We start from the raw sequence: 9836 nt of genomic DNA, 5'->3' as shown, positions 1-9836 counted from the left end.
TTGTTTATGTGCGGCAGAAATGTAAGTTTTTTATCAAATGTTATTCCTAAAAATTTATGTTCTTGTTTTACCGGTAGTGTGGCTCCCTTTAGGTTTAAGTTCGGATCGATCTGCAAGCCTCTTTTAAGCGAGAAAACAACAGCCACTGTTTTCTGTGGAGAGAACTTGAACCCATTTTTGTCTGCCCAGATTGCTAGCTTGTTTAATGTGAGTTGTACCTGCCTCTCACACGTTGACAGGCTGGAGGACGTGCAAGCAATCTGAAGGTCGTCGACATACACGGAATACATAATGGAGTTGGGAATAATTTTCGCTATAGAATTCATTTTCACTACAAAAAGAGTGGTACTTAGGATACAGCCCTGCGGTACCCCATTCTCCTGGTCAAAGCTCTGCGAAAGGGTTGCACCCAGGCGCACCTGGAAAGACTGGTCTGACAGGAAATCCTTCAGGCAGTTCAACATCCTACCCTGGATGCGAAGATCTGCCAAGTCGCGTAGAATGCCATATCTCCATGTGGTATCATATGCCTTCTCCATGTCAAAGAAGATTGCCAGACAGTGTTGTTGATGTATGAATGCCTCTCGGGCTGTGTTTTCTAAGCGGACGAGATGGTCAGTTGTCGAACATCCTTTTTTAAATCCGCACTGGTGGATGTCAAGGAGTTCGCGTGATTCAAGAATGAACATGAGCCTAACGTTGAGCACACTTTCAAATGATTTTGCTATACAACTTGTGAGAGCTATGGGCCTATAACTATTAGGAGAGGTGGGCGGCTTTCCAGGTTTTAAGAACGGTACGATAACTGCTTTTTTCCAAGCCTCCGGCATCTTTCCGGACACCCATATCTTGTTGAAAAATTGCAGAAGTGCTGCTACAGCAGCTTCGGACAGGTGGGCAAGCATTTCATAATGTACATCATCCGGGCCAGGTGCTGTCTGTTTACCGGAGGACAGTACGCTTTGGATCTCCTGAATTGTAAATATTGCCACGCGCCTAACGCGCCGCGCGGCCTCCGGGCTGAGTCGAAGACGACGACGAAGCGGCGGTGAGCTCTCGTGGCGCGCTGTTCTGTTCTGTGTCGTGGAAGCTGGCTCCATAATTAAAAGAAGGCTCCCGGTCTTGGGTTCTTCCCGACATCTACCTTCACGGCTCCTCTGGTCGTGACACTGGTGGAGGTGCGGCCGATGCTCCCTACTCCTGAGGACGACTCGACGCGTCCGCCTCTTGTGACCACCCCTGTCCATCGTGCCAGCCGGAGGATCCGCGGCCTGTCCCCCGAGGCCCTTCCTATTGTCAACGCGCCTTTAACTACCACTCCACTCATGGCGACGCCACTGCCCGCCCTGCCTACGACTGTCCCTGCAGCCAGCCCCACCTATCTCACCCTTCAGACTCCACGCACGCCTAAGCCCTTTCACGGCGACCTGTTTGAAGATGCCGAAGACTGGTTGGCTCAATACGAACGGGTCGCGTCCTTTAACTGCTGGGACGACGCTACAAAGCTGCGTAACGTTTACTTCAGCCTTGAAGACTCTGCACGAACGTGGTTCGAAAACCATGAGACTACTTTCTCTACGTGGCCGGACTTCCGACGTCAGCTCCTGAGTACGTACGCCAACAGCGACCGCCGGGAGAGCGCAGAGCGTGCACTGTCCTCTCGAATTCAGCTTCCCAATGAGGGTGTTGCCATGTACGTCGAGGATGTGAAGCGTCTTTGCGATCGCGCCGATCCGGCCATGCCTGAAGAAAAAAAGCTGCGGCACCTGATGCACGGCGTAAAAGACCAGCTCTTTTCCGGCCTCGTGCGGAACCCGCCCAACACCGTCGCGGAGTTCCTGGCCGACGCCGTGCACATGGAGAAATTGCTGCGGCAAAGATCCCATCAGTACGACCGGGAACTGCGCCAAACGTCGACTCTATCAACGTTGGACCGGTTCGACCATGATCCCAGGACGAATCCGGACTCCCTTCGCGAACTCATCCGTTCCGTGGTCCGCGAGGAGCTGCAGCACCTTCAAGCCACCTTTGCCCCTCGCGTCGATTCCGTCACCAGCGTCATCCGCGAGGAAGTCCGACAGGCACTCAGGGCACAAGACGCTGCAGCTGTGCCGGCGCCGCAACCGACCCCATACGATCCCGCGCCGTACCCGACTCCTGTCCTGCCAGTCACGTACGCGGACGTCGTGCGCCGCGCGGCCCCATCTCCCGGGCCTTCGCCTTACACCGCACCATTGGTCGCGGTGCACTCTGCCCAGCCGACTCCTTACTGGGCGGATAGGCGCCAGGCACCGCGGAAGACTGACCTCTGGCGCACTCCAGATCAACGCCCGCTCTGCTACCACTGTGGTGAGGCCGGCCATCTCTACCGGTGGTGCCCCTATCGCGAAATGGGACTACGCGGTTTTCCTGTCGACAGCCCCCGTCCACGCCCTGGAGAGCGCCCTCAAGACATCGCCGAGTATGTCACCCGCCAGCGTAGTTCACCATCTCCTCCGCGCCGCGAGTCGCGATCGCCCTCTCCACGCCGGTCTTCGCCCTCTGGGTCCCGTTTCGCCTCGGGACAACGTGGTTCCTCGAGCCCTCGTCGGGAAAACTAGCTCCGGCGGCCTTTGGAGGCGAGGCCGCCGAACGCCGTTCCGACGCAAAGCTTCCACCGCCGCAGCAACTGAATCGCCCCGACGTCGCACGCCGCATCGCCGCACAGTTTTCCCCGACGCGCCTTTCGTATCGCCGCGATGCCGCAACCCCAATCGCCGACCCGCTTCCGCCGCCGCACCGACCCAATCGCCCCGACGCCGAACGCCGCATCGCCGAAGAGTTTCCCCCAACGCGCCGCTTGAATCGCTCCGACAGCGCAACCCCAGTCGCCGACCAGGGTCCGCCGCCGCACCGACTGAATCCTCCACAACAGCCCTCGACGGGCCGTGCTGAAGGCAGGGTCTCTTTGGATATCCCTGTTCTCGTCGACACAAAGGAGGTCAGCGCGTTGGTTGATACGGGCGCAGATTACTCTATCCTTAGCGGACGGTTTGCGACGGCCCTGAAAAAAGTGACGACACCCTGGGACGGTCCCGACATACGCACGGCAGGCGGACATCTTGTCGCACCACTCGGCATGTGTGCGGCCCGGGTTACGGTTCGAGGCTGCACATTCGTTGCCACTTTTCTCGTTCTCCGCGAATGTTCTCGCGATGTCATCCTTGGCATCGACTTTCTTCGCGAGCACGGTGCGATCATAGACCTCCCGAACCGCTTGGTGACGTTTTCTACCGCAATGGCCACAGTAGAGCCTGCGCACCAGGGTTCTCGGTCCGCCCTGCGAGTCGCCGACGATAACGTTACGGTGCCACCACGTGCCAGCATTCTCACGAGAGTTACCTGCGACGAGCCACATAGGGGACTCCGGGTTGTCGAGCCTAATGTCTCCCTCGTACTCACTAAGGGGGTTGCGGTGGCACGGGGCCTTGGATCCTTTCATGACGGTTGTACAGAGGTCCTTGTCACCAACTTCTGCAACGAACATCGACATCTGTTCCGTGGCACAGCCATCGCTTACGTCGATCATGTTCAGGAAGTGGCCGAATGCTTTGCTTGTGCGGAGGACACACCTGGAGCTGACGCCGAAGCGGTCACCAGCGTAGACATAAATCCTGGCCTTCCACCCACTGAAAAGAGGCAACTCCAGGACCTCTTGCGGGAGTTTGGTGCGTGTTTCACGTCGTCGTCCAAAGTGCGCCAAACGTCGATAGTTAAACACCGCATTATCACGCATGAAGGAGCCCGACCAATCCATCAGCAGCCCTATCGTGTGTCCCCTCGTGAGCGAGATGCTATTCAAACACAGGTCGAAGAGATGCTCACAGACGGCGTCATCCAACCGTCAAGCAGTCCGTGGTCGTCTCCTGTCGTCCTCGTGAAAAAGAAAGACGGGACACTACGGTTCTGCGTCGACTACAGGAAGCTGAACAGTGTGACCAAGAAAGACGTGTACCCGCTCCCGCGTATCGACGACTCCCTCGACCGACTTCGTCAAGCCAAGTACTTCTCTTCGGTCGACCTCAGAAGTGGTTATTGGCAGATAGAAGTTGATGAGAGGGACCGTGAGAAAACCGCCTTCATTACACCAGACGGGCTGTATGAATTTCGCGTCCTCCCATTCGGGCTCTGCTGTGCTCCTGCCACGTTCCAAAGAATGATGGACACCGTTCTCACCGGTTTGAAGTGGCAGACCTGTCTTGTTTATCTTGACGATGTCATCATTTTTTCCGCAACGTTCACGGAACATCTGCACCGCCTCAGGACTGTCCTCAAAGCCGTTCGATCCGCCAACCTCTCCCTCAAACCAGAAAAATGCCACTTTGGGTTCACCGAATTGAAGTTCCTCGGGCACGTCATTAGTGCTGACGGAATCCGCGCTGACCCAGAGAAGCTTGCTGCCGTTGCTGCCTTTCCGGTCCCCTCCCACAAAAAAGCAGTCTGACGTTTTCTGGGCCTGTGCTCCTATTATCGCCGCTTCATTAGAAACTTCGCCCAGCTCGCCAGCCCTCTGACGCTCCTAACCCGTGATGACACGTCATTTTCCTGGGGCAACGAACAACAGAGTGCCTTCGACGAGTTACGACGCCTACTCCAATCACCGCCCATCCTGGCACATTTCGACGAAGATGCCGATACGGAGGTGCACACGGATGCGAGCAACGTCGGTCTTGGCGCCGTTCTAGTTCAGCGGCAAAACGGTGTCGACAAAGTAATTGCCTACGCCAGCCGCGCACTGTCGCGTGCTGAGTTGAACTACTCTACCACGGAAAAAGAATGTTTAGCGGTAATCTGGGCCGCCGCCAAGTTCCGCCCATACCTCTATGGCAGACCGTTTCGTATCGTCACCGACCACCACTCGCTGTGCTGGCTGAAAAATTTAAAGGACCCTTGCGGCCGCCTAGCACGTTGGGCATTACGCCTGCAGGAATTCAATTTCACCGTCACCTACAAGTCAGGCCGGAAACACACCGACGCTGATACCTTGTCACGCGCTCCCGTCGAACCTCCTCCGCAAGACACCACCGACGATGATAGCTTCCTTGGAGCGGTCAGCACATCTGAGCTCGTTTCCAGACAGCGTGCCGACGCCGAGCTCCGTCTGCTCATCGAACATCTCGAAGGTGGGTGCCCTGAAATACCACGAAACCTAGCTCGTGGACTATCGTCGTTCTGCCTGCGGAGAGGGGTGCTTTATAAAAAGAACTCTACTTCAAGTCCGCCAACTTACCTGCTCGTCATACCGTCTGATCTGCGGGATGAAGTCCTCCTTGCCTGCCACGATGAACGGACTTCCGGCCACCTTGGAGTTACCCGCACCTTATCCCGAATCCGGCAGAACTATTACTGGCCCAACCTAACTTCAAGTGTCAGGCATTATGTCCGGACATGCCGGCAATGCCAGCGGCGGAAAAAACCCGCGCTCAAGCCTCCTGGACTGCTTCAGTGCATCGAGCCGCCACAAATACCATTCGACAAAGTCGGCATGGACCTTCTGGGGCCATTTCCTCTCTCGTCGTCCGGCCACAAGTGGATCGTAGTCGCCACAGACTACTTGACCCGCTACGCTGAAACGAAGGCCCTTGCGCGAGGTACTGCCGCCGAAGTTGCCCACTTCTTTATGCACGACATCGTGCTTAGACACGGCGCCCCATCGGCCATCATTACTGACCGAGGCAAGGCGTTTACAGCCCGACTCCTACGTGACATCTTAGAGCTTAGCCATACTGCTCATCGACCAACAACAGCGTATCATCCCCAAACCAATGGTCTAACGGAACGGCTCAACAAAACATTGGCGGACATGATCTCGATGTACGTCGACGTTGAACACAAAACCTGGGATGAGGTCTTGCCGTACGTCACCTTCGCATATAATACCGCGACGCAGGAAACCACCCAGTTCACCCCGTTCCGTCTCGTGTATGGCAGAGAGGTCCGCATGATGCTAGACGCCATGCTGCCGTACGGCGACGCAGAGCTTCCCCCTGAACCTGGCCACTTCGTGGAGCAAGCAGAGCAGGCCCGTCAGCTGGCCCGCTTGCACATCAAGGTCCAGCAATCCGCCGATGCCCGACACTATAACCTTCGGCACAGGGACGTGCACTACGAGCCGGGCGACGACGTGTGGGTGTGGACACCAGTGCGCCGCAAGGGATTGTGCGAAAAGCTTTTAAATAGATATTTTGGCCCGTACAGAGTCCTGCGCCGCCTGAACAACGTCAACTACGAAGTTGTCCCCCATGGAACTGTGGTCGCCGGCCCTCAGCGTCAACGGCCTGAAATCGTGCATGTAGTGCGCTTAAAGCCGTACTTTTCGCGTGACTGAGCGCTGTGTTCACGCTGTTTCGTACCTTTTCCCCTTACCCCACGTGTGAACTTGACTCTCCCTGCATGTTCATCTAGCGCGCGCTGTATAGTTCACCTCACCCCCAGTCTTTTTTTTTTTTGTTCCTCCTCCCCTCACTGTACATACCCCATTCCACATCGAGACGATGTTTGCTTTCGCGGGGGGGAATAATGCCACGCGCCCAACGCGCCGCGCGGCCTCCGCGCTGAGTCGAAGACGACGACGAAGCGGCGGTGGGCTCTCGTGGCGCGCTGTTCTGTTCTGTGTCGTGGAAGCTGGCTCCATAATTAAAAGAAGGCTCCCGGTCTTGGGTTCTTCCCGACGTCTACCTTCACGGCTCCTCTGGTCGTGACAATATTGTATTATATGTTTCGTTTGTAGTGCCAGTCGTTGGAACTTTCTGCTTTTCAGTTGTGTTTTTGTGTTTTAAGAATGACTGTGTAGTGTGAAGAGCTTGAAACGTCAGAGAAATGTTGTCCTAGTATGTCAGCCTCTTCATCTATACTTGTTTGTGTTCCAGGGGCTGTTAGAAATGGTACTGTAAAGGGAGAGAATTTGCCGTCTAATTTACACACCTGTTCCCACATCTTTTTTGATGTAATTGAACTGTTGATGGATGAGACATATCTTTGTCATGAGGCTTTCTCAGCATTGCGACGAACGTACCGAGCTTCAGCTCTCGCCTTTTTAAAATTCACGAAGTTCTCCTGTGTTGGGTACCGGCGAAACTTACCCCAAGCTCTATTTTGTTGTTTTTTTTTGCTTCCTCGCAGTCTTTTGTCCACCACATTTTGCGATTTCGTGACACCACTCCTGAAGACTGCGGAATAGCTAACTGTGCGGCGGTTATAATACAATTTGTGAACAATTCGTTTCTCTGGTCAATGCTTAAATTATCTAAAAGTATATTTTCTAAGGTGGCTTTTGCTTTAAAAAGTTCCCAGTCTGCTAAATGCAGCTTCCAGCGTCGCGGCTTTGTTGGGATTATTTCTGGTGAGGAAGGTAAAGTGATTAGTATAGGGAGGTGGTAACTGCCATATGGGTTGTCAATGACATCCCATTTAAAATCATTAAAAACAGAAGGTGAGCTAAATGACAAATCTAAAAAGGTCATTTTCCCCGGGGCAGGGGAGTAGTAGGTGGCTTTTCCTGTATTTAAAAGACATACATTGTTTGTGAGGATAAAATCTTCGATTATTTGACCCCTAGAGTCACAGCGCTCGCTTCCCCAAAAAGGGGAGTGAGCGTTGAAGTCCCCAACTACTAGATACGGTTTTGGAAGTTGATTGATAAGTTCTTGTAAATCGCGGACTGTTAATGCAAAATGTGGAGGAATATATACAGAACAGATAGAAATTGTTTCATGGCTGACGACACTGACCGCAACGGCTTCAAGTTTTGTTTTGAGTCTGATCTCTTGAGCAGGGACGCCGCTTTGTACGACAATCGCGACGCCTCCAGAGAGTCTATTTGCCTGCCCACGATCGTGTCTAAAAGTTTTATAATACTTCAGGATGTTCATATGTTGTGGACCTAGATTGGTTTCCTGGAGACATAAGGCTACGGGTGACATTGACCCTAAAATGTTTTTTATGTCATCGTAATTTCTCAATATTCCTCTACAGTTCCACTGAACTAGAAAAGCCATGTTTATGTTTTGGGGTAGGAACAACGAGGGGTTTACTTATGTTCTGGGGCCGTTATGGTGGCCCTGCCTTTTTTTCGCTCAAGAGAGCTGTTCCGCCGCTGTAAAGCAGGCGGGCTGGGAGTTTGGTCCATCACCTCGCAAGAGGTGCTGGACGACCGCGGAGATTCCGCGGGTGTGTGGGTGTCAGGCCTCCCCCGACGGGGGGAAGTCCTGTGGGATGCTGACCCGTGGACCGGCACTCCCTGGCTTGGAGTTGGCAGAGCAGCTTTCGCTGTCTCTGCCTGGGGCGTGGATGGCACTGCCACAGGCGCGGTGGAAGTGGCCGCGGCAGGTGCCGGAGTGCTGTGTGGTGTTACGCCCCTGCGCACCACATCAGCGAAGTTTGGTTTCGCTGTGAAAGAGAATGTATTTGTCAGTGAAAAACGCCTTCTGGCTTCTTTAAATGAAATGTTTTCTTTGGTCTTTAAGGTGATGATTTCTTTCTCCTTTTTCCAGGACGTACACGCCCTGGAGTATGCAGCGTGGTCTCCTTCACAGTTCGCGCAGCGTAGGGCTGCGTCACATTCCTCAGAAGGGTGGTCCTTCGAAGCGCATTTCGCGCAGGTTTTGCGGCCGCGGCAACTCTGTGAGCCGTGGCCAAACTACTGACAGTTGAAACAGCGGCGATTCGGTATGTAGTGTCTGACGGTGATTTTCAGGTATCCAACATCGATCGTTTCGGGCAAACTGCTGGTGTTAAATGTGCGGACCATGTGTTTGGTGTCTATTTCTTTGTTGTCCTTGCAGATTTTGATCCTGTGCAGGTCAATTACATTTTGATCAGAAAGTCCTTGAAGCATTTCGATTTCTGTTAGATGGATGAAGTCAGCCTCTGAGATAACACCTTTGACTGTGTTTAGAGATCGGTGTGGAGTCACGGAGACAGAGATGTCCCCTATAGAAGCAATGTTGGTGAGTTTCGAGCGTTGGATGCTCTCACGCAGTTCAAGGAGTAGGTCGCCACTGGCCATTTTTGATACCTTGTAGCCAGGCCCCAAGGCATCTGTTAAGCATTTGGTAACAAGGAAGGGGGATATGATTCGGGCTTGCTTTTCGTCACAGTTACTGTGTATTACATGAAATTTTGTGAAAGTTGGCTTCTTTTTCGCAAAAAAGTCTGCTGCATCGTTCCGCCCTCTTTTCAGAGCGCGATCTGGTTTTGAAAGGGGGGGGAGCCATAAAAAAAGTTGGTTTTTCGGTCATGGTGGCAGCCACCCACCATGGAGTCCAACAAGGGGACGCGACAGGAACTTGAAGGCAAGTCCTGCCCACGCCAGCTGTACACCTTAACTATAACCAAATATGACGCAGGGTAGTTGGCCACACAAGAAAGAAGATAGGAAAGTGAAAGATTGAGAGAAGAACAGGAAAAGGCGACTACCGATTTCCCCCGGTCGGGTCAGGCCGGAGGTGCCGTCTGCAGGAAGCTGGGGCCAAAGTGGTGTGTTGCCTCCGCCGAGGGGCCTTAAGGGTCCAAACGCTCGGCATCGGCTCAACCACCAGGATCTCCTTTTCCCCGGACACGGCGATGCCACGCACGGCTAAGCGCGGATGCTCGGTTCCGTGGTGACGCATGCTCACCATCATCCCCCTGCGGGGATGTCCCTGCGGATGCTCGGGTTAACCCCGTGGTGTCGCCACTCACCAACGTCTGCATGCTGCAGACGCCTCCCTGCGGGGAGTTTTACTGGCCCAAGCTTTTGGTGGTTGTGAAACGCTACGTCCGAACTTGTTGCGAGTGTCAACGTCCCAAGACGTCGT

General features: G+C 54.0%; 1 pseudogene; it reads right to left on the bottom strand.

The window, feature by feature from the left end:
• Positions 1–7906: 7906 nt before the first annotated feature.
• LOC149369865 (uncharacterized) lies at positions 7907–9235 on the bottom strand (annotated as a pseudogene).
• Between the last annotated feature and the right edge of the window lie 601 nt (positions 9236–9836).

Source organism: Amblyomma mixtum, chromosome 1 (genome assembly GCF_055824585.1).
Source record: "Amblyomma mixtum isolate Tamu chromosome 1, ASM5582458v1, whole genome shotgun sequence".
In the NCBI taxonomy this organism is placed as follows: Eukaryota; Metazoa; Arthropoda; class Arachnida; order Ixodida; family Ixodidae; genus Amblyomma; species Amblyomma mixtum.
Note: the sequence above shows the minus strand (reverse complement) of the source record. Positions and strands in the feature narration are given on the sequence as shown.